Source organism: Strix aluco, chromosome 1, assembly GCF_031877795.1.
Source record: "Strix aluco isolate bStrAlu1 chromosome 1, bStrAlu1.hap1, whole genome shotgun sequence".
NCBI lineage: Eukaryota > Metazoa > Chordata > Aves > Strigiformes > Strigidae > Strix > Strix aluco.
This window is the reverse complement of record NC_133931.1, coordinates 56,449,383-56,474,742: the sequence shown is the minus strand read 5'-3', so window position 1 is coordinate 56,474,742 and position 25,360 is coordinate 56,449,383. Positions and strand designations below refer to the sequence as shown.

The following is a 25,360-nucleotide window of genomic DNA, read 5'->3' as shown; positions in this document are numbered from 1 at the left end:
AAGAAAGATGACTAACATGACACCTGACTTCAAGCATCCCACTCATCTGCAGCTCAAACCTTGGGGTGAAAACCCAAAAGGTCTAACATGGCTACTACTGGGGACAGCGTAATCAGAAAATCACCAAGTCAGTTGCTGAACTGCCTCATCCCTTTAACTTACCTCTTTGGCAGACTTAACACTTTCAGGTATTTGATGCCTCATTAGTTCAACATCTCACTTCATTTTATGAGTGATAAGACTAGGAAGATGCACAAGATCATTTCTAGCAATGCCCTTAAGAGAAATTAAGCTTTCTAGCCTAGGAAACTGAAATATTGTCTACCCAGAATACTATGGAAAGATGGTCAAATCTTGGCTATTTGCTACGCTTTCTGCTGGAACAAGAGAGACATGTTAAAGAAAAATCTTCTAAAGCTTAGACGTGGAACCAGAAACCTTAGTTTTCACTGTCTAGCAAATTAATTACATAAGCCATCACTATATATATGTATATAAACCTCTAAGAGCTCTGCGGTGTTTCATCTACAGAGTATACCAAGTGTCATTACAGATTCACGTAATGGAAGAGGTCTGACTTGCCTCTTCCACACAATCAAGAGTCACTCTTCTTCTAAGAGTGCCTGAGAAGAAAGGTCATGTGAAAAGTAAAACTGCATTTGACATCACTTTAAAGCTGGTGAAGTTTTATGGGTCTTTTTGAACTGATGTATTGTGTTGCAAATATTTATGTGATCACAATTATGCTGGTTTTAGCTGGGATAGAGTTAATTTTCTTCATAGTAAGAATGGAGCTAGTATGGGACTATGTTTTAATTTATGCTGAGAACAGTGTGGATAACACAGGAATGTTTTAGTTACTGCTGACCAGTGCTTATGCAGAGTCAAGGCCTCTTCTGCTCCCTACCCCACATGCAAGTAGGCCGGGGGTGCACAAGAAGTTGCGAGGGGACACAGCCAGGACAGCCGACCCCAACTGACCAAAGGGATATTCCATACCATATGACATCATGCTCAGCATATAAAGCTGGGGGAAGAAGGAGGAAGGGGGGATGTTTAGAGTGATGGCGTTTGTCTTCCCAAGTCACCGTTTTGCATGATGGAGCCCTGCTTTCCCGGAGATGGCTGAACACCTGCCTGTGATGGGAAGCAGTGAATGAATTCCTTGGTTTGCTTTGCTTGCATGCATGGCTTTTGCTTTACCTATTAAACTGTCTTTATCTCAGCCCACAAGTTTTCTCACTTTTACCCTTCTGATTCTCTCCCCCATCTCACTAGGGGGACAGCGAGTAAACAGCTGTGTAGGGCTTAGCTGCTGGCTAGGCCTAAACCATGACAACAGTCTTACTGAATCACATAGTAATTTTAGGTCCCAGCTAGACATCATTTCAGGTAAGGCATTTCTACTGTTGCTTTACAGTTAAGATTTTGGGATCATCACATAGCGAATTTGTTGCTGTTATAGGACCAGGGCCAGTATTTTGGCCAACTGACAACAGAGACTAGTATTTTCTCTTTGGCAGATGGATTAGAGAAAATTGTTTAGCACATCAGACCTGACACACAAAATTTTAATATTCAGAAAAATTTTTACACACCAGCCCACCCCATCCATTCCCCACAAGACCTAAACTATAAGAAACTCCTTTACAGAATACTTAGCTAAGATTAATACCATTGTATACAACAAAAAAACCCCCAAGAACAAAACCAAAACCAAAATCTTTCTTATTCTTCCAGAACAGGAGGGGAAGAAGAAGAGGGGAAGGAAAGTTCAAAATACTTAATCCTAAAGTCAGCAAATTTGGAAATACTGCACTAAGGCCTGCTCTTTTCCTCCCTTTTGCCCACACCTGAGTTTTTGTTGTTGTGTTTGGTTTGGGTTTTTTTTTTTTTTTTTTTTTTTTTTTACACTTTAACCACAAGCTTAAGAAAAACAGGAAGAACTTAATTAGAAACTGTCCCACATACAATAACCTGAATCTTGTCTCCACTACGATACAAGATACAATATTGTGAAATTCCTACTGTTCCACTCTTACCCAAGACAAAAGAAACATTAGTGTATCCCCTTCGTTTATGTACTGTCAATAGGATTTATGGAGAGTAATTGTTCATTTTTAATGGACAAAGCACACAGTTATTTGCCTTTTCTTTTTATTTGCTTTTCATAACAGTTGCAGGAATAAAAAAAAAAGGGGGGTTGGTACAATGGAGAGTACTCTAGAATGACTTTCCTGTAGTTACAAAAACATTTCTTAATCCTAAAAGAAGCAATGAGTTAGTATCTTCAAAGACAACAACTACTGTGCTGATTACACCGTACACAGAGTATTACCTACCAGCAAATATCTCTGTTTTCATGGGTTTAAAAAGAAAACACAAGTCGGAAACCTGCTTTTTGCTCAGTTAGCTTATCAAACCCTCTCTTTAAGTTTCATTTGCAACAATTCCCATTGTATATATCATCATGATTACAACTACTTTAAAACAGATCAATGTGTGAAAGTTTCTTTATTATTTTAATCAAAATATTTCTCATTGCATATGCTGCTGTTTTCTTTCCTTCCTTTTTTCTGCTACTTGACTCACTGAAACCACCTCCATTCCTAATTTGCTTCTCTTCTTTCCTGGTTTGGTATGCCATTCCCTATACCCTTCTGGTACTGCCAGTAAGGAGCCCACCTTCATGAGCTTAGTAAAATTTATTAGCTTAAGCTTAGCTCCATTCCTCTTACTTGCCTAACCAGAAAGGGCTAAGCCACATTAACTGAACAAGATTTCCTCCTTCACAAAAGGCCCAGCGTCCCTGCATGTCCTTTCAAGTCTTACTGAACAGAAATAGTTTATTTTTAAAAGTGGTAGACAAGAGGATGATGAAAACACTTTCAAAATAAATTTAAAGGTATTTTTAAATAGTACAGTTAGCACAAATAATACACAAGTAAATGAAAACAGAAAGCATAGGATGTACAAATTTTCTTCACCACATGATCAAAATAAAATGTGAATTCATTCAATTCTTGACCTCAAGCCAATTATGTTTTGAAGAGAAAAGTGGTTTGGAAGTTCACTAAAACCAAATATCACATACCGGATTATTAAAGCAGAACCATGCCAACTATCACACTGACACATGGCAGTATTTCCATTAAGTGTTTATGTACCAGGTTGCCATTTCACAATCCCTGTGTGAAATACCTTTTAAACAGACATAAATGCTTCAAATATTTGAGGGGAAAAAAACCTCGCTTTTCACAAAGGGCAGATTTTTTTATTTCGTAAGATATCATCATGGTCCAGAAGTGTAAACAAACTATTCAATCCATGATCACATAGTATACATTACAATAAAACTTTGACCTGAAGAGGTGATTTTACTGACATTTTATTTCCATTTGCCTGCAGTTCAGTACCATTTCAACTCATGTTCTGAACACAGTCAACAAAGATCTGCATTCAAAGTGAAAATGTAGAACATTAGCAGGTTCTTCCAGGGAAACCTAGATCTGTCTGCTTGGAGTTTCCTTCGGGCTGTTTCTTAATGCAATTACTGGTTTATTAGGCAGTCTTGATGGCATATTTCAAATCACCAGAACCCTAAATTAAAAGTTAAACTCTTTACACTCAAATTATTCTCCTCTGTCACAACAGGCAGTGCCATCACTTTTCATCTGACAAACAGGCACAGCTGTGCTTTTTCTCTAACAAACTGATCTATTTCATGCTTTTCAATAAAACATAGAATCTGCTTCCTACTAAAGAAGCTTCTCTGCATGTAAAAAAAAAAAATCAGATATTCTGATTTTGTTTGGATGTCTTTCTTGCACATTTAACATCACTTATCAATGTCCTATTATGTGAAATACTCTTAAACTTTTCTCAATCATTTTTCACCAAAAAAAAATTCTTTCTCCTTAAAGTAACAAAGGTAGGCATTTTGACAGATCTGCAGGCAGTGATATAAAAAGCTAGGATTATTTCATTAAAAACCCACCCCAAAAACCAAACAAAAACCCCCACCAACCACCAGAATTTCAGATCTAACTAGCTACAGAAAATTAGGCATATAATAAATCTCTACTACCAACAAGTAACTGTAGGAATTTGTATAAGCTTACATCTAGCACTAATGAAAGGGCACACTTATGTAAAAAGAATTCATGCCATACTCCAACAGCGCCGCTGCCACTGTCGTTCAAACTCTTTTTGAGTTTTTTCTTACAGCCAAGTCTCCTGAGAAACTGAGGCCCACATGTCTGTGTTACATGCATATGTATGAGCCACCAATGACTTTCAAGCCTGTATATGGATTTTCTTTAAATCTGACAGCAGAGAAAAGTTTTCAAATACATGAAGCACTCACAGATTCTATAGAAAAAGGTGGCTGATGGGTAACAAAAATAAATAATAATAATGTCAGTGTTTTCCTCAAGGGAAAGTTTCAGTATAAACTTCATGCTGTATCTCCAACTCCACGAGACGGCCTTTATAAATCACTTCTTTTCCCCTAGTCACAGGGACAAGTTGCAGTTGAGACCTGCACGGTACCAGCATAAGACATAAATCTGTAAGAAATTAAGCATCACTATTTCTGGTGCTCAAAGAACTGCTTGTTTCCTTTCTGATTTACAGCGCATGCTTACCTTCCTATTCCTGCATGTCTTTCCCATAACACATACAGCAAAAAGTTACATTATGCTTAAGGAAGGCTTTCTTTGGTAGCCCTGTTGTACAGTTATCTTAAAGGTTAGTTGACTGCTATTATAGCAAATCAGTGGGTCACAAGACTGAACTTCTATGAGAATATTAGTAGTAGATAGGTTAATTTCCAAGACAGTGCATTTATCCTTGAGCTCTAGAATGTATTTGCATTTAAAAAGCAGGGGAACTAGCATAAGGCAATCTTCTAAACTACCTCTGTTCTTCTCTATTTCCCATACCTTATTTCATCTGCAGAGGAAAAAAAAAGTGAAGAAAAATATCCCTCTCTTCCAATAGGGAATTACTCCAGACTGGGAAACAGTGAATCAACTGTACAAAATTTCTGCTATAAATATTTGACAGGAGTGCTTCAGAATGTTTTGCTAAAATTAAACTTATGAAAATGACAGCTAAGGCTAGATTTACATTAGCAAGAAGTACAGAATTATCAAGAATGGATCTGTAGAGTAGAACAGCTGGTAACAAAAATTCAGATTTACACTAGGCACATTTGGCAGTTTTGCTCTGGACTAGTTCTAGCGCAGTCCATGTACTAAACACACACTAAAGGTTGGAGCACATTCAGCACATTCCTGAACACATCTCTCAGCCTGAAACAGAAGGAATCAAGCTCTGAAGCCACTGCATAGAGCAAACTAAACTACAGTGAGGAAATATAAGGATAGTCACTCTAAAGATGTATTCCCAATTGAAACTAAGACACAGACATAGATTTCCTCTTAGCAATCTCCTCCCTCCCCAAGACTTTGCCTCTTCCAAGTGTATTTAGAAATGGCTGGTATGATCTAAATCTCAAAGCTATTAAGAGTCTATTACAGACAGGAAAAAAAAGTTGGTGGATGAATATAAGAGAGAGACATCTAAGAACAGCTGAACTGCGGGAAAGGCAGGCAAAAGCCAGCATTACATATTCTGTTCAGAGAAAGCCAGCTGGCCAACCCGTATGTACATACTGGCTAATTAAGAAGTATGTAGGTAGCTCCCGCCTAGCCACGCCAAATGTTATCTGTATTCTGGTGGGAGTGTCAAAGGCAGCTGAGGTTAATGCACTGGGAGAAGGGGAATGGGTATAGTACAAAGGACCAACACCTACAGAAAACTGGGCTTTTTAAATACTGTAAGGAGCAGAGTTTAAGCAAAGAGATACTAACAAAAAGATCTTTATTTAACTAAGTTTAACACTCTTTGGGTTCTTTTTTTCTTATCAGGAAAGTGCAAATTACTTCAGTGTTTTATTTCACAATAAAAGCATCCTTCAGCAAACAACTCAGAGAAGTGTCTTCCCAAAAGAGAGGTTAACAAATTCCAGCATTACTAGTGCTAAATGAAACATTGTGATGGGAGATCTAGCAGCATTGTCGATTTATTTTTTTTTTCTTACAGAACTCAGTGCTTCTATACAGATAGTTACTCAACCATAACCTACAGCTACACAATGAAACAGCTCCTGGTCAGACCACAATACATGTGCTATCAGATCAGCATCTACCTTCTCACCTACAGTGTCCAGTAAAAAAAAAAAAAAGGCTCGAGATGGAATGAGAAATTATTTGGGATATTTTGGTTAGAGGGCTGGGGACATGCTAAGAGGCACAAGAACAAGAATTTGGGACTGTGGGGAAAGAGGCCATTCAGGTACAATACACAGTAGAAGGGTAGTAAAGTCGAGTAGCACAGAGTTGGGCTTTTCTGGCTTGGAAATTTAACCACCACATGTATGAAAAGAACATCTATATTTTTACCTGGTATTTCCCACACACAAGTATGCTGTGAAGAGTAAAGCTTCAGATTAGTTAAATGAGAGGATGTAACTGTGATGAGAAAGCAACAGAAAGAAAAACTTGAGAAAACAGGAAGGGATTGTGCCTTGGGAGGAAAGCACAGGAGACTCCATGATCAACACACAGGAATTTTTTTCCCAGAACATGGAACACAAACCAAAATTCTTCAGTCCTGCCATTCCTGTGGCCCTGTAAAAAAGCACAAGTGTTCCATCTCCTTTTAGTTTTAATGAAGAATGACAAGCTTACTACTGCAGTCAGTTTTCCATTACCTCCTTGGACAGACATACGTGTAGAAACAAAGTCTTAATCACTGTTGATGTCTCATGAGAATGTCAAAGTGATGATAAAGGATGGGACACTGCCCACAGCATGCATTTAAAAATCTCATTAGAACATTATACAAAATACTGTTCTGAAACTTCAAAATTTCAGTGTGACTGCAGCCACAAAAATATTAGTCTTTGTACCAAGGTCTTCATTGCAGAGGACTATATAAACACAGCTATTCCATAATTATTGCAGCAGTTCATTTTATCTTTACAATAAGGACAATGAAAGGGCTATTAAAAGCTTCATTTGAGCAAAAATAGTTTTAGGTTTCTTGCGCAGAGTCCTATGAAAACAGTGTTACATGGATCCCAAAAAAAGATTTCCTCCCAGTCATTTAGCAACCCAGGCTTGCTACTGGAGGCCAGCATTCATGTTACTGCTAAGTAGGATTACCAAAGAACTTAACTCCCAGGGTGCTAAAGTCAAAGTTGTGTAGGTACAAGATATATATACTAAAACGTTTTTTCCAAAAGCATTACACATATGCAGCTATAATGGACTAAACATACACTGCAGTACATCCCTACTGGCAAGCCCGCCTCCTGCTGCAGGCTAGAAGCATATTGTCTTTTACAAGCTTAAAGGAAAACACATTTTGCATAAGAAAAGATGAAATAAGAGGCTATTTGTGTATGCTATACTATTTAAGACTAAATTTTTACCATCACCACTTCCTGTATGTGGTGTGCTCTAAAATACCATCAAATACAATGAACAGACCAATTTACCAGGCACTTTTTGCCCTGCACTCCATGGTGTCTCACTGTACGTGCAATTCAGTTCTCTAGCAGTAACCAGCAAACAAATTACTAAATACTACTGGCTTTAGGTAGCACACCAATTTAGTATGTTGGAGAGAACAGTGCCTGAATGATACATGCAGTGGTTTTTATAGATGAAAGGTGACAAGAACATTTTTATTTGGAAAATATTCACAAGCTCTTTTCACACATGATTGCAACAGTGCAGTCCATGCAGATTTCAGTGTCAAGAGTTATGATGAAAGAACTAAGCTCCAATACAGCCTCAAACTAACGGTGCCTAAGGCAACAGTCTGTTGCGGTATTAAGTGCAAATGCAGTACCCAGCATGGACATGAGTCACAAATTTGGCAGATTTTGCAGCATTTGATGATAAAATATGACAAACCACTTTTGGTCCAGAAGTGAGGAATTCTTTTTTATTACAATTTTCCTTTAAGATTTACACAACACTTGAGATGACTTTGTGGCTAGAACATGCAACACTGAGATCACTTCTGCTCCTTTCTTTGATATACCTATTGTGCAACCTCAGTGCCTTACCCCTCCCCCCTGCAGCTATTCTCCCTACCAGATTTTAGATACACTAAAAATCAAAGGAAACAAAACACCAGTCTAACATAAATACACTTTTCAGAAATATATGCTGTGAGACAACTTGGATACCTGTATTTCAGAGACTCCTCAGATCCTAGTTAATATATGGAATGGATTACTAGACTCACTGTCCTATCAGACAGTATTTCTACATTTTAATTTGAAATGTTTAGATACTTGAGATCCAAACATATAAGGATCGCACAAATCTTTCTGTAATAAGAACAATAAAATATTTGAACCCCATTTTATAAAAGTGTCTTTGAAGAGTGAAACAGGACTGGGCAGTGACTACTCAATCTCCAGAACAGCTTTTAATACACTCTGAAGTACCTACTCATTGCATGCCAGACTACAGTACACAGAGCTAGGATGAAGTCCCTAAAAAACAGCTGACACTCAGGCAGCAAGAAAGATTTTCCAATACTTCAGCTGGAACTCACCACTACTTCCTACCAAAATAAAGAATGTATCTCATAGTCTAGGAATTTCTACTAGGAAGAGCAAAAAATGAGAGGACATACAACTCTTTCCTATGCAGAAAACAAACAAGACTCTTTGCAGGGGTTTTGCTGCACTTGCCTACATAGGACCTTGGGCTCCTACCCAGAGCACCTCCAAGAGCCTGAGTTTACCTGTGCTTGGTTTCAAGTGTCAGGTTCCACAGATTTCACAATACTCTTCAATTTATTTTCTGTGCTACTAGTAGCACCTTGACTTGTCAGCCTCTTTCAAACAAACACACTCTATCAAAGAGCATGACTGAATCTGTAGTTTTCTGACTGAGTTTTAGTAAGGCTTTTTTTTTTTTTTTTTTTTTAAACTAAACACATGCTTACCAAAGAACACAAGAACTTCATTGCTCATTGAGTTAAAGAATAGTTGAGGTCAAGGGACACCTGGAGGTCATCTAAGTCCTTCAGTTATCTAGTCAGTCAGACGTTTTCAGCTGTACCTTACATAGACCAGGTTGAGTTTGTTTCTTGAGCATGAAAATTATGGCAAAAGAAACCATGGAAAATACAAATCTTCCTATTCTTGACTAACTGTAGGCACCTACAAATCATGCAGCGGTGTTTTACTGTGGAATAAGAAAAAAATGGCCCAAAATTTAATTTACAAAATCTTATTCACTGATCGAAAACACCACACCCCAATATGCCTTTGAGATTTGTTGCATGGATTGATTTGAATTTTAAAGGTAATACTGGTTTATAAATTATAGGGAGATCATGCTTCAGTAACAGCTGTATCCAAGCAAGGGATAGCTCCTCTCACATCACAGCTCATCATTAGAAATACACCTGCACTTCCTTCTGTAATGTTTTCTTGCAACTACACTTACAATAAATGTCAACCAAGTAAGGACTGAAACTCTTACTGGAGTAGTGGTGGACATCTCTCGCCTCACACACTTTTAATTAAAACTTCAAAATCTACCTGTCAAAATGAAACCAAGACATTGGCACTGATTTGTTTCTGAAAGTAAAAACAAAACAAGACAAAACAATCAGATTTTTAGGGTATCTTACAACTCTTGATTTTATTTGTACTTCCTTGGACATGATCAAGCAATATATTCATTTGCTGAAGATTCCTTTTAAGCTAGTTTAGTCCTTAATGCTTCTGCTTAGGTAGCACTCAAGGCAAAAAGTAGACTTCAACTTTCTGTGATCATTCTTACTACTGGCAAAGGAAAATTCCCATAGCAATTGAAGAAACTTGCTTCTGCTGCTGTGTGAACATTTTTTGACAACCTGGTGAAGTTCCAAGGAACCACTGACCAGAAACACACACAGCAAGTGGCTTCACTTGCTTCCAGAGAATCTGTTTGTCACTCATACCAAGATTCCCTGCTATTTCAGCTTGCCTTGATTTCTATCTTCTTAATGAGAAGGAAATGTCTATAACACCTTTTTTTTTTTTTTATAAAATTTTGAAAATCATCATAAATAAAAAAAGAGTACTTATTCTGGACAACACCACAGAACTTACTATCTATAAATCAAAATTGGAAATTAATAAGGGTTAGGCTCCCGCTCCCCCTCCCTTCACAGACATTAATTTATTTTCACAATATTGCTGGAAGATGAGAATGCATTACTTCCTTCATTTTGCAGATGGCAACTTCAGTTCACAGAAATAATGAAGTCAGGAGTTTGACCTATTTGCCACACCCATAACACATTACAGACTTTAGTTTTCACACTATTTCACATTAGATAGTACTTTGCTAGACCACAGATATTAGTGACTTCAGTTTCAACTTCTGCAAGCAACTCCTCTTCCCTACCACTGCTGAAGGAAACAGGTAAAACAGACTCAAAGCAGTTATCCACAAGTGTGGATACTAAGTATCATACACAAATTCCAGAACCAGCTGAAAATTGGTAATTTTCAGGGTCAGTACTTCAACAATGAGACCCTCTTTTCTCTTCCTGCAACCTCTTCCTAAATTAGAGAACTTATGTGAACTTCTGCAATAGGACTACTCTTGGAGCAGTGTCCTGGCCTGCACAATTGTGATTTATCGCCAGAGATCCATCCAGTTCATTATTTAAAGTGTTGTCCCACCCAAAAAGCCACCAACTCGTGATCCCATTCTGCTACCCGAAGAAAGGCAAATGAGCAGTGCTACTCTAATATACAGCAGACAGCATTTCTGACACAGCAGAACATAAAGGTTAGTGACACTGTAGTATACAGCAAGAAGGCGTGTAAATACGGACAAGAAGCACTCATTTCACTTCTTTTGTGACACACTCCCATTTCCTTCCTTTACTTTCTCTAAAGTTTCCAGTCTCAAATAGATTCTGAGATCCTTCCACCGCAAATGTCATTCCACACATCAAGATTATGAAAAAATTAAAGCAGTTTTTGGTATCAGACTTCTAAACTCGTATGGAATTAATCGCTGTTTATGTCTTGCCGAGGCACTGAAAAAAATCATAAAAACTACCATTTTGACAAAATATCCTTGTAGATGGTTTGCCAAACCATCCAGTCTTGCTTGGCAGGTAAGAGATACAAATTACTAACACAACATGACAGAAGAAAAGAAACAAAAGGATCCCAGCTATCTATATATGACCTTTCATGTTCTTCCATATAGATAACTGAGCACTTTACCACCTCACCATAGTATACTAAATATTAAAGTCCAAGTATCCAAAAAGGTGTCATTTTCAAAGCACAGGACACTCAAAGAATCCATTAGATTCATGGACCCAAAACCAGGGGAAACCTGTCTGCATCAAGAGACCGCCTCCAAAAACCCCATAAGGTGCTGAGAAAAGGTATGAAACAAAAAAAGTAGGGAGGGGATGAATTCTTTCCCAGTTGACTCTTGAACATCTCCTAGGACACTGAACTCCTTCCCGACTTTAAAAAAAAAAAAAATGCTGCTATGGGAATTAATTTGATTACGTAATGTTGTTTAGGGTGAAAAACAATGGTGACAAACATGGCCTAAACTGATAGTGTGGCACAACCCTGAAAACAGGTGACTGGGAAAGATGGAGCTTTGCAACAGGGATCCCAAAAGATTTATATAAACAGACAGCTAAAACAGGGAAGCATTGAATGAGAAGGTCCCTGAAGGAACAAAAAATAAGATCAAATACTACAATTTCTTCACTTTTATTTTTGAACAGAATTAGGATTTCAGATTTGTGAAACTATGTTAGTTGCTTACCAGAAGAAATACACAGGGCCAAAGAACTGTCTTTACAATAGGTACTCTCTTGATTTACACCTCAGAGATATTTCTATTCATTATAAACTTTCAGAACAGAAGTCCTACCAGTTTAAGATTACAGAATTAATCCATTATTTCAGAGAAGTCTTTGAAGGGCTGTGGGCTTGCTTAATAGTGAAGCACGTGGATTGCATACATATTACAAATGAACTTGCAAAACTATAGCCTTAAGTAACTAATAATTTTCACAACACGATTGGAAAAATGCTAGTTTTTCTAGAAAAACATAAAAGAGTGGGACATTTGATATCACAATGGCATCCCAGATTGTACAAAAATGGCAGAACCTTTATCAATAAGCCAGCATTATCTTGCAAAAAAGGCAGGTCATTCTATCACCACTATTTTCTCATATATTTTCCTATTAAAACTCAAAAGTGCTACATTCATAGCATTTAAACTAGTATTTTATGACAAAGCTAATTTTAAATTAAACATCTTAAATTACCAAAGCTGAAAGTCTGTGGAACTTGCATAACATAGACCAGGCGACATTTTTATCAGAGAATGGTTAGGAATTATTTAAAAGCAGAAAACCCTCCCTGATTCTGAGAGACTTGTGCTGAAGCTTCTTTTTATGTGTATAGGTACAGATTCCCTGCCCCAAATTGGGGGGGGGGGGACGACAAGATGTAAGAAATGAAGGTTTAAGAATAGGGCATTAGCGACAAACCTGAACAAACAAGAAAAAAAAGCACTGCCTCTCCCCAAACTGGTGATAAACCTGTCTCCCACAAGTCAGACTCTGACTGCCATTTCAGTGTGGCAGGAATAGCTCCCACACAGTGACAAGGGGCATCTTTACTTCTGAACCACACATACTATGCCTACAGCATTCCTCCACGTGGGCCAGTAAGGAACTGCAATTGGTGCCAGAATTCAAGATGAAGCTGAAGGATGTGTTAGTATTGTCTTATTCTCAAGTGCACTTCTCTACTCTCACATTAACCCTGTGTCTTTTCATGGAAGACATTACCATTATTGTTTTTACATATGGCTGGCTGTTCAAGGAAGCAAAGAAACAAACAGAATGATGATGGTACACATACAACTCCTTGAATCAATTGTTTTTCTCCTTGAAAGGAATTCTGAAAGATCAAAAAGTTTCTTTTCAGATGTTATCAGTATTCAAATGATAATTTCTGAAGAAATGCTCTTATTAATATTTATGCTTTAGCTACTTTTCCTATTTCTCCTTCGGCAGTTGAAAATAAGGTCGTTTCAGTTTCTCACTCACAAGCTTACTCTGCGTTGCAGTCACTGGAAGAGACTTTCTTCAAGCAAGTTCTAGTACAAACCATGTAAAGACGACATACATCTATTTGTCTTTTCTTTCTTAAAAAAAAAATCAGAAACTACATTTTTAGTAAGCAAAATGAAGTGCAAAGACGTCTTATTTATGCAACCAGCTAATTAGTCATTTCAATTTAAAAACACCAAAAACTTCATGAAGAATCTCTATAGCAGAACTTAGTAGAATGTGCCACAGCTTTACAAGACTACCACACACAGGCAGTACAAGAAGAATACATCCTTTGACTATTAAAAATGAAATTGGTCAGGAAAGCACATTATCTACATCATTTGGAAAAAACTTCTATTCCACTTTTGAAAGAAGAAAAGTTTCACAGTTTTACAATTTATCAAGCCTTCCACAACAGATTCAGCAAGGAATCCCAATAGACTAAAAAAATTAAGTTCACTTAACAAAATTTTACTCACACCACTGGAGTGAATTCCAGATTCAACTGACTGTGACTATAAGCAATCTGCTCTAAGAGCTGACCCTGCTCTGAGCAGGGGGTGGACTAGATGACCTCCAAAGTTGCCTTCTGATCTCAACTAGTCTATGATTCTGTTCCATGAATTAGAAAGGCAGATGTTCTTTACCTCAGTGGCAGCATGTCTACTGGCAGTTCTCTCCTCCTGCTGGTATGTTCAGCATATGAAAAGGTTTAAGTCTTCTATATTCTACAGCAACTTATGCTATGAAGTCAGGACAGCATTTATTCCAACAAAGTTACACAGGTGGCTAGAAGAACCTGCGTAACTTGTGAGTACTGATGTCATACTCAAGTTAAAGTGTATCATTAAGACAGCTGCATAGAATACAAACGTCATATTCCTATTGACGGACATACCTAGCTGTCAAAATAAACATTTACATGGAAAAACAAACTCACCTCTTTACTCTGAGAATCAGGCATACACAAGCTTCCAGAGTGCCTGAAGGGATCTCCCTTTATTCTGAATAGCCTCTCAAAACAAAGGAGATTCTTGATCCTATAAAGAGGAAGCCTATTCGGGGCGGGGGGGTGGGGAGGGGGGTGTGTATGGAAGAGTCATGCTTGCCCAAGAACTCTGGCTCTTAGGAGCCAAAGACACTTATTGCAAGATCCATTAGTCCTTCCTTTTAATCTACAAGTCTAAAAACTTGTGTGCTCACAGGTGCTTCCTCTTGAGTCTTTTTTAGGATGAGCTACATGTTCAAAGGAAGCACCTGCGCAGATGTTTAGCATAATATGATACTCCCTTTAAGCTAAATGGAGAAGTGGAGTTGTAAACTTCAATTTTGATCTATTGGTTATTCCTTAAAGATGTAGCTAAGTAGATCTTTGTCAACTAAGACAGACTATTCCAGTAGCACTGTGCCTACTAAAGAAACACTTAACAGCCCTTCTATCAGTACTTTGCCAAGCTTAAAATGAGCAAGCCTACTGCCAGTTAAGTTTAAATTCCTTCTACAGAAATCTACATTCCCTCTGGAAACCTTCACAGAATCATCTAGGTTGGAAAAGACCTTGAAGATCACCTAGTCTAACCATTAACCTCACACTGACAGTTCCTAACTACACCATATCCCTAAGTGCTATGTGAATCCAATTCTTAAACATCTCCAGGGATGGGGACCTGGGCAGCCCATTCCAACACCTACCAACCCGTTCTGTAAAGAAATGCTTCCTAATATCTAGTCTAAACCTTCTAAAGATCTGCAAGACAAGAGACTTCTACTCTATACTTTATCACTAGAACCTCAGCAATTTCTATTTAAAACTTCATAAGCTAATGATAGTTTGCCAACCTAAACCCAAGAAAACCCACAACTTATCCGCAGCACTGCCAGAAGGAACATAACCTAAAAACATGAGGTGGCCCTCCACCGGCTAAAAGCAGATGAACTGCCAACACCTACTCACAGTCCTTCAGCTTTAGCAGGATTCAGCAGGGGTATAACAGTGTGCTTGAATGCTACCTTTCCTGAACAAGACCTAAAGGAGCAGATGCAGGGAAAAAAAACCTAGCTTCTTACTTACAGGTCCCCAGCTGGATAACAGAGGTTTTTATCCTGGCTAAATTGTGAAGAGATGCAAAATATTCAACAGTCTTTATTGCCACCTCTTGGCCATCAACACATATCACAAAAGAACAACATCACATGCTGGTTTTTTTCAGAAGTAATTTTTCTTTGGGGGGAAAGACACGGTGAGGGAACAGATGGAATGGAAACAGATAACAGAGAATAATGAGAATACTGTTTGAATACAACTATTTAGAGCTGTAAAACTACAGTGACTACTGCAATTAACCTTCATTAATGTTTTACGGTGTCATCTGGACAATCGAAAGGACTGGAAAGCAAAGAATCAGTTATTTTCAAGACAAAAGACAGTATTTTTTATTTCTTTAAAAAAGGTAATCCAGTTGTCAAGATACCTGTCCCTTCTTGAAGTCAGAAGGCAAATGGATTAGCATTACCCACACTAGAAAGAGAGTATCACTAAATGAACTTTCCATTTTCCCCTTTATCATTGAAGTAGTAGTAAGAACCCAGATTAGTAGGTTGCTGAACAGTGGAGAGAACCACAGAAAGTTGATTTCTCTCAGATAGCATTCTTTGTTGCACACAATCTTGAAGCAAACATAAACAAGAGGAAGGTATTTTCACAAACTGGCTAAGGCAGCTATCTATCAGAGCTTGAAAGGCTTGGAAAGCCAGACACCTATTAAGTAGGACTAATACAAAAGGCTTTTAAAGAGAAGGAAACCATAGGAAATGTCTTTACATAAGTTCACTTCTGCTGTCATCAAGCAATACAACTTTCTAAGATTTCTACAACAATACTCCTGAAAATACAGTGTTATTTGGTTTCTGCTGCATTTAATACATTCTGAAGCTCAGAGAGGGGAAAAAAGCATTTTCTACCTCTGATGTTTTCCAGCCTCATGAGTGCAAGACCTAGGACAGGAAGAAAGTTGTTCCAATACTCTCCATCTCCACCAGGCTACTGGCAAGTAGAAAGCACATGACAGCAGCAGGGAAGAAAATATCTCAAGGTTTCCTCCTTATCTTGCATTTTCACTTTTGCTTCTGCCTCTAACATAGCTCATAATTCTGTCTCTAACATTGCTAATGGCTTTTCTTAGCATTAACCAGTGTGAAACCAATCCTCTTGTGACATTACAACTACCTAGAGCACTCCAAGTAGCAGCCATGAAACTGATGAGAGTTTATTCATTTGTTGCTTGGTAAAGATAAAAGCATTTGCAGCAGATACAAGGACACTTCGCCAGATCCAGGGAGATAACCCAAAATAAGCCAAGGCAAAGCCATACTCTCGAGGGCTTCAAGTCTCTCTTTAAATGAATATTTAGGTTTTATACAAGGTGGCAATAAAGGTTCTCAACTGCATAGTTAAAATAAAGAGTATGGCTCCAGAAGCTTATGGAGAAACTTTCTAAGACTTCTCTAGGTTCTCGAATAATAATGAACTGGTAAGAAAAAAACCCAAATATGTTAGCAGGGCTCTGACTTCTGTTATTCTGTTAATAAAACTATTCAGTGTCATAACACAAAATGCAAGACAGAGTTTGTGCTAATATTTATTTCATACCATCTGTCACTAGAGTCTAAGTAGAGTCTAATGATGTAGTTAAAAAAATATAGTCTGATTTGGAGACTAAATGACCAATCAACATTTATACTACTCCATGTGCAATAGAACATGGAAAAAAAGAAACACCAAACATTCACGCCTAGACCCCATAAGATAAGATCCAAAAACCGTCAAAAGTAAGTGGTTCTGAGTGTGTATATTAACAGTGTGGTAGCAGGTTAATCATTACATTGATCAATCATTTTTTCCAGTTCCGAAAAGGACCAACTGCGCTAATCTTCCAGACAATTACATCAGCCTAAAATCGTCTAAACACAGTCAATGAGTTCAACGAATAGAATTTGTTTTCATATAGCCATATGACCAATATTGAGGAAGAAGTTCTATCTCAGCCATTTCTAGGTGCCTGTATTTCCGCTAAAAGGACTTTTCCATCTACTTAAGTCAGAACTGCAACAGTTTATGGATTTTACAGCAATTTAAACAGACACCTAATAGTGCAAAGAAGCTGCTGTTTACGATTCTGATTGATGACCTCTAATTTAATAAACACAAGTATTAAATTTTCAGTATATGCTTTTAACCCTACAGTAAGTGGTATCATTAGTAGTACCCCCTGCAACTAATGCCAAACAAACATTGAAGCTTCATACAAGCACTCGTTCAGCCTGCTTATTAAAAGACCTTTTCCTCAAAGAAGTTACCTATTGTGCAAGACTGCTGGAAGAAACCATACATGAACTTAAGTTTGTCGCACAGAGCTTGCTTTCTTACACAACATCTGTCCTAAGCTTTGCTGTCTGTAGTATTCAGGGTTCACAAATAATTTTGAATAATCCTCTGGGTGGGAGAAGAGCACACAAAAGAGATGGCAATGGGAAGGCAGGAATCCTTGTATCTGAAATATTGAGCTGTCATCTTTGTGAAAGAACCAAAGGCTCTCTGATCAACTGTCTGCACTCAGTGATTACTAGAGAAAAGCCAGGAAATCAGAAAAGGGACTTACATACCACACACCAAAAACCTAAAAACTGACAACACCACAAGAATGCCACCATAGCCCTCTGGGTGCCAAGAAAAACACTGGCACTCCGCAGAAGTACTGGGGGGGGGGGGGGGGGGGGGGGGGGGGGGGGAGAAGACACAGATAGTCAGTGGGTTTACCATTACCTTCCCAATGAACTATTCTGCTACACCTCAAAATCCTGCAATTTTATTTGAACAGACAGTTTCTCAAGCTTGCACAGAAACCTTTTGAATTCATACAGGGTGAGATTAAGGTCCCCAGCTGATCAGGTCAGAGGGTTAGCTGAGAATCTGAGTTTCCATCTAAAGAATGAAGAAAAGCGAGTGACACCCAACATCTGCACAAGCTTCAAATACAGGTGAAATGCCCTGACATCTCACATCATTTTGAAGATCTATTACTCTGGGGTTCTGTCACCCACAGAACCACAGCAGACAATTACAGTGGAAGAAGGAAAGAAAGCACAGGATGCTTAGCTCTTTGCAGCTGCACAGCACCTGTGGGTAGCTCACCATGTCCCCACCTAGAGTAACTAAGATGTGAGGACAACCAAGATGCCATCAACTTGCATACTGAAAAACACACAAACCCTTGCTGCTTCAAAAACTAGAGAGTAGAAGTGCCCCCCACCTCCAAATCATGATCTGTCAATAACAGTGAATTATTTTAATAGAAGTTAATGATTTCTTATAGACATGATGATCTCACCCTTTCCTAGTGTTCCAAGATTAAACAGTTTTTTCCTGGAACATAAGTACATTTGGACTGTTCCACATCGGTCTGATAGCTTTTTGTTCCTACAAGCATCACAACTTACTCACTTGTCTTCATTAAAGAGCTGCTTTATCCCATAAACTACCTTGTAATTCAGAAGTACAAAATTCAGATTTTCCTCCACATCACATGGCCTGCAGAAGAAAGGCACAGAACGCAGTGACAGTGTCCAGGCAATTTCCACATGACCTCTAGCTGATAATACTGATATTAAGCTACCCATTTTATTTGGAAGTTTTTATTAAAAAAAAAGAATACTTCTATTTCTTATCATCTTAACAGCGCTTAGGAAAAAAGAAAACATCGGTATTGGTATCTAGAGCGTCAGGCTAGAACTAGCATGAAGAACTGTGCAACTGTGCCTGGCATTCTCTCATTTCTTGTCCTTCCTTTGTTGCCTGGTGTCACCTGTGCCGTGCGAGTTGCTGTGCTCCACCTCAGCAGCGGCGGCGGCGGCCGCCTTGTACTGGCACACCAAGCAGCTGAGCGCATTATTCTGCAAAACAGCCGGGCACCCTTCAGCATTTAACGGGAGACGCCAGAACCGCCTGACCCGCTCGCCCCGCGCCTGATGAGGCGAGGGCGGGCACCTCGGCGGGGCGGCACGGCCGGAATCGGCGGCACAACTCCCGGGGCTGCAGGGAGCTGCCGAAATTCCCGAAACGGAGGCGGGGCGGCGGGGCGTGTGTGTGATATGAGTGTGTGTGTGCGAGCGTGTGTGTGTGTGTGTACACCGCCATGCCGCGCTCCGCACCCGCGCCCCGGCCCCCCGGGCACCCCCCGCCGCCTCCCTCCCTACAGTTCCAGCCCTGCTTCCCGCGGGAACCGCCGCCGCCCCCCCGCCCCTGCCGCCCGCGGGCCCCCCGCCGGACGGCGGGGCAGGGGCTGGGCTCGGCGGGCGAGAGGCGCGGCCGCCAGACGGTGACAGCGGCGGCGGCGGCCATGGCTCCCGCCGCGGCGCTGACAGGCTGACAGCGGAGCGCCACTGCCCGCCACCGTCGTGCCCCCGCGCCGGGCAGCGCGGGGACAGGCCCCACCGCCCCGCCGGGCTGGGCGGGGGACGCGCGGCGCCCGCTGCCCGGGAGGGCAGGGCAGCGGTTACACCCCCTGAGGCGCGCAGCGGGTGAGGGCTCCCCGGACGCCCCGCTGTTCAGAGACGGGGCGGGGGGAGGGCGGCACCCGGACCGCGGCGGCGGGTGGGACCGGGGGTCCCCGCCGCGCACCGGGAAGGGGTGGGGAGGTGCGCTCCGGTCCTTACCTTCTCCCGGGAGCCGGCGGCGGGACGCGTCCTCCTCCTCCTCCTGCCGCTTCCCCCTTCCTCTCTCCGTGGCGGCGCGGCCGCGAGGATCCGACAGGGGAGCGGGTGCCGCCCGCCGCCACCGGCGGTGCCCAGGGGCTCGGCTCAGCCGCGGCGGCTGGGGCTGTCGGGTTTGAAAACACCCCTCCCCCCGCCCGCTCTCCCTCCCTCTCCCCCTGCGCCGCCGCTGCCGCTCCCCTCCCCCTGCCACCACCCCCCTTCCCCAACGCCGCTGCTGGAGCTGAGCTCGGCGGCGCTCCCATTGGCCGCGCCCCGCCCACGTGACCCGCACACAGGGCACAGGACGCGGGCGGGCGGGCACCGCCGCGAACGTTACAGCGCCCGGCGGCAGGGGGGGGCGGCGGCACCGGCGGCGCACCGCTCACTGCCCGTCCCCGAGCAGACGGGCCCCTCGCTGCTGCGCGGGCGGCGGGGCGCCCCATCGTCCCGCCCCGCCCCGCGCATGCAGGCGGCCGGGGGTAACGGGCTCGCAGGGTGCCCGGGGCGTGAGGGGAGAGGGCGGCGACGGGAGGGCGCGAGCACTGCGCAGGCGCCGGGGCGGCCGCGCTCTCCTCGGCCGCGGCCGCTGGAACTTTCTGGAAATGGCGGCGGCCCGGCTACGCCGCACCGGATCACGGGGCGAGGGGACGAGAGCCTTCTAGTCCCCGCGGGCGGGAGCCGACCTAGAGCCACCAGCGATGCGCGACCCCCCCCCTCCCCTCGCCCCACGCCGGTGCTGCCGCTGCGGCCGCTCCCTCCCCAGGGAGGGGTTTTCCGGCGGCGATGGCGCAGTGAGTTTTAACAACCGGCGCCGTGCGCGTGCGCGGTGGGCCCGGCCCGGTGGCGGCGGCGCATCCAAATGAGGTGGGTGCGGCGGAGAACGGGCCGAGGGGGGGCCGCGGCCTTCGCCGGGTGGGAGCCGCCCCGTTGCCTGGTGTACGCGCTCGCCCGGGGGCCGAGAGGAGCGGTGCGTACCGGCAGGCTGCCGTTAAAGGGCCCGCAGCTTTTGGGAGAAGCCCCTGGACGCAGGTGCGTGTGGCGCGGTGCCGGAGAGCCCCCGGGGAGCGGGGGAAGCCCGTTCGCCTTGAGGGCACCTGCGTAGAGAGGCTGTGGGAGGATGACTCCGGTAGCTTGGTCGGTGCTTCCTCCCGCGCCTCGCTTCGTCCGGAGGCAGAGTCCCCGCCCGCACCCCCCTCCCGGCGCGTCGCATCCCAGAGGGTGCGGGTGAGGAGCGCAGCCTGCCGTTTGACGCTTGGGCCTCCTTCCAGGTTTCAAAACAAAAAAAAACCCGGTATTTTTGGGTGTCTTGCTTGCCAGATGTCATGTAAATGAATCAAAAGAGATTACAGAAGTAGACTGATGTTAGTCCTAATTGCAGCCTTAAAAGCGGGTCATTCATCTGCGCTTGTGAAAGGTTTTGCATCTGCTTATTAAAACAGTATTATGTGGTAAGACTTAAAGAATCTATGTGGTTCTGTACTCATGCGTTCTCGAATAATACTCTCCAGATTGTTTCTGGAACATGCTAAGGATAGGTGGGCTGTCAGGCATAGTATTTTGAGAAGACAACTGAACAAAGCCCTTCCATTGGATGTAGTCTTAATTGCCATGCTCAGCCTGCTACTGGATTACTTTCATCTGTTGCTGTGTAGAAAGCAAGAATTCCTTAATATTTACTGTGCAAGTCAGAAAGGTGAATTTTTCAGAAATAGAAGATTACTTTGATTAAGGCCATCTAATTGTGTGGACTTCCCCTATATTCCGATCTCCACCCATCGTGTTCCAGCATGGGTAGAGAATGACATCGCGAATACTCCCATGCTGCACAACAGCTTAATGTTCAGGCAAACTTCTCTCACTTGCTTTCAAAATTTTACCATATAAATGCTGGTACAGCTCATTTGTGTTGTAAAGCAACTGCTTCAGTTTTATATGATTCTGTTGGTGTAGGGCGAGTGCTGTCAGCTGACCAGGAGCAGGTATGCCAGCACCTGTGACCACCTACCAAGGGAGGTGCAGTCACTTCGTATTCTTTCATGTCAGGTTGATTAGAGCCCATCACTCAAGGTGGCAAGAGTAGGCAGGCTACAGACTGCCAGCATAAGTGGAGAAGGAACTATTTCCCAAGGCAGAATATTTCTTTTATTCTCACAGTACTACATAGGGATGATACTGATGATTCACCCTTTAGAACATGACAGGCTGGGTGTAGCGCAGCGGTGTGGTACAGCATTCCGGTCCTCATGCGCCCGCCCAGGTGACGTGCAGTTCCGGGATTTCAGTGTGTGTTGGTAGGTGTTCACAGCCAACACCCGAGAGAATGGGGAAGGAGTCTCCTGAGCAACACTTTCAGCAGCAGATGTTAAGATTTGATAATAGTATCTATTAGTAACTAAAAAATTTTAAGGCCTTTTATAAGAACTGTTTGGACTAACAAAGCATCGGTCAGTTAATTGCTCATTGCTACTCCTATATTAGTTTCTTCCTCGTCTCCAGAAGCCCCCTGCTTCTACATGTAGCACAGCTGCAAAATGCCTTTGTAGCTGCGCTGTTGACAATCCCTTGATCTGCCCTCCCTCCTGAAACACCTCCTGTTAGCAGCTGTGTGAACTACGGGTCTTAAGACAAACACGCATAGTGTCTGGTTGAACCGTGTCATTGCTGAATTCAGTCTAGTCATCAAATGACTGAAAGTCTCAGACTGCTGTACAAAAATTTAAGATAAGAACTTTAAGAACTTGCAAAATGTGACACTGGTGAAAGCACACACACTGGCCTCTGGTGGGTAAGGGGCAGGTCAGACTGTGAGCCCAGCTCATGCACTGCACAGGTGCAGTGGAATTTCATTGCTTCTTCCTATTGAATGACAGAACATGGTTCCAGATAACGTTTTTCTAGTGGTGTGCAGAGGAAAATCCTTTCTGTTATCCAACATTGAGCACATCATTGAGTATCTAGTGGAGTTTCCTATTACTCCAAAATTTCTTCCATCTTTACCAAAGGAACAACCACCACCCACTCTCTCAGTTCCGTGGATTCTTTGTGTGTGTCCTGCTTCTATGTTCTAAATCTTACTTCCTTTCCCAAGACCCTACCTCTTAAAATCTTCTCTAGGTAGTCTTTTTTCTCCTCCCCAGTTAAAGGGCTTTCTTTTCCTTTTTTTCTTCCACTTTTAGAGAATTAATATAGCTTGTGAATTCTTTCATTTTTCCCTTGTTCAAGAAGAGAGACAAACAAGACCTCCAAAACCACAGAATTGGTTCTGTTACTGCTGTGTTACCAGTTCAAGGAAAGTGTTGACTGTTGCTGAAATGCACTCATTTTTTCATTTAGCTCACTACCCAGTACTCTTACAGTCCAGGTAGATTATTAACAGGTAGATTGAAAATGCAGAATTGTTATTATTTTGTTGTTGTTATTATTTGACAGGTTAGTGTCAGCTGCCCAGAATTACTATTAGTAACCCTCTGCTACTGAGGATTGAGAATAAGGGAAATTATGTCCTGTTAATATTTGTCACCTTAAATATTCAATGCTACTAGTAAAAGCAAGCACAGGACATTATCTGCAGCTATTCAAGAACAGAAAAGAGAAATTGATATATTAATTCTTATACTATTCTGGAACTCTTCCATAATCACCTTGTTAGTCCTCATCACAGTCTTGCGTAAATTATCACTGTGAAAATTTTGTATATAATAAACAACATGTAACAGATACTGCAGAATCTGTATTTTTAGTTGTTTGAAGTTTGAAATATTCAGATTTCAACAAAACCTGAAATAACACAAGATGTGTTCTTAATACAGTAATTGCTAAACTTTTTTGATGTAGAAACCAGGACCACAAATCCTCATCTAATTGATTAATGAAGTGGGTAAAATGAGAGAGAAGAGTAATGGTTATTTGCTTATTTCTCTTCAAATATTTCAATCCTAGGGCTGCCTTACAATATTCAGTTTGATTTTAAAGAGTGGTGTACCAGATTTGTACCACGCACTAAGGATAATGTAAATTACCCTTCTCTAGTCAAGTAATTGGCAGACTGTTACATGTTGCATCAAAATGACTGACATACTTGTCTGTGGAACATCGTTAACATGATCTCCAACAAATGGGAGACTGTTGTGGTCCATGTTCTGCCCATGAGACATCAAGATTTTCATGTACAGATGGAGTGAATAGGGGAGAAAAGTGGGACAAGGCAACAAATGGGAGGAGTCTGGCATTCTAGGGCTTTCTTTTTGTATACTTTAAAGTTTCAAACTTGGCAGGTCTAAAACTATTTCCCTTCAACACAATTATGCAATCCCCTCAGTTTCAGTTACATACAAAAACATGAATAATGGTAGTACATAATAGTTCCATAATGCATGCAAAATCCTCATTTATATTCAACATATACTTTAAAACTTAAAAACAGTTGTCTGCTTTCATACTAGGTTAGAATAAGGTAATCCTGTATGAATGAGAATACAGCTCTGTTGATATAGTTGAGCAAACAGCTTAGTTACAGACTGGTCTACCAAAATGAGTCTGTCTGCATCAAAATGTAATGTGCTGTCTAGCTCATGGTATGTCTCCAGAGAAGTGCCACGTGGTGCCAGATGCCCGCCCTGCGACAAGGCGTGTGGCTACTGCAAACGCTGGTGTGACCTTTCAGAAGAGCATTCAGCAACTTTAAATCACAGATAAGATTTCAATCCATGGACTATTTTCTCATATGCACAGTGTTATATACCCCTTCTACACAAGTTTTTGTCATGCTTATTGGGTGACTGCTTCACCCATGACTTGTATTTATTTATCAAATTTACTCTTCCATTTATATCCAATTCAATGATTTCATTTTATAAATTTAGTAATGCAGAAGGGATAGCAAGTTTTACATACAAATGATATACATACATCTTTTGCTGTCAGAACTACCAACAGTAACACTACCTGTTAAAAAATAAATACATCAAGGAACTTCACAGAGTCTATGGAAATAAAGGTGGGGCATGAACAGACTATGCAAGATAACCATTATGGAGGGGAATCTGTAGATACAAAATTTGACTCAGAATAGGGAAGTACTCTTAATCAGAATATCAAAACAAACTAAATATAATATAGAATAAAATATAAATAATAGTTAAGCTCCATCTATCACATTAATTGTAGTAAGAATGTATGTTCCACAGCAGATTTTAGAAGAGACACAGTATGGTTTCAGGTGACTGACATGTTCACATTTCCTGATTTACACTGAAATGTGTGTGTGTGTATATATATATAGCATTTGCCAGATTTTACAAGCAGATGTATTAAGTGTCAATACGCATTCAATTTTTTAAAAAATTATCTTCAACTTTATATCAGGAGAAGTACCTCAATTTCATACAGATTAGGTCTTAAAAGTAGCTGATAC

General features: G+C 41.5%; 1 protein-coding gene across 5 annotated transcripts in view; it reads right to left on the bottom strand.

Moving 5' to 3' along the window:
* Positions 1 to 20,087, bottom strand: part of ANKRD12 (ankyrin repeat domain 12) — a 68,585-nt gene extending 48,498 nt beyond the window's left edge. For 3 of the 5 annotated variants that reach the window (XM_074821753.1, XM_074821739.1, XM_074821772.1), the window contains exons 1-2: positions 19,909 to 20,080; positions 18,736 to 18,784 (exon numbers count right to left, since the gene is read on the bottom strand). The gene's annotated coding sequence lies outside the window, so the exon portion shown is untranslated. Of the gene's footprint in view, positions 1 to 18,735; positions 18,785 to 19,908 lie in introns of all 5 variants that reach the window. The other 2 variants (XR_012623002.1, XM_074821729.1) reach the window with 1 other exon arrangement.
* Between the last annotated feature and the right edge of the window lie 5,273 nt (positions 20,088 to 25,360).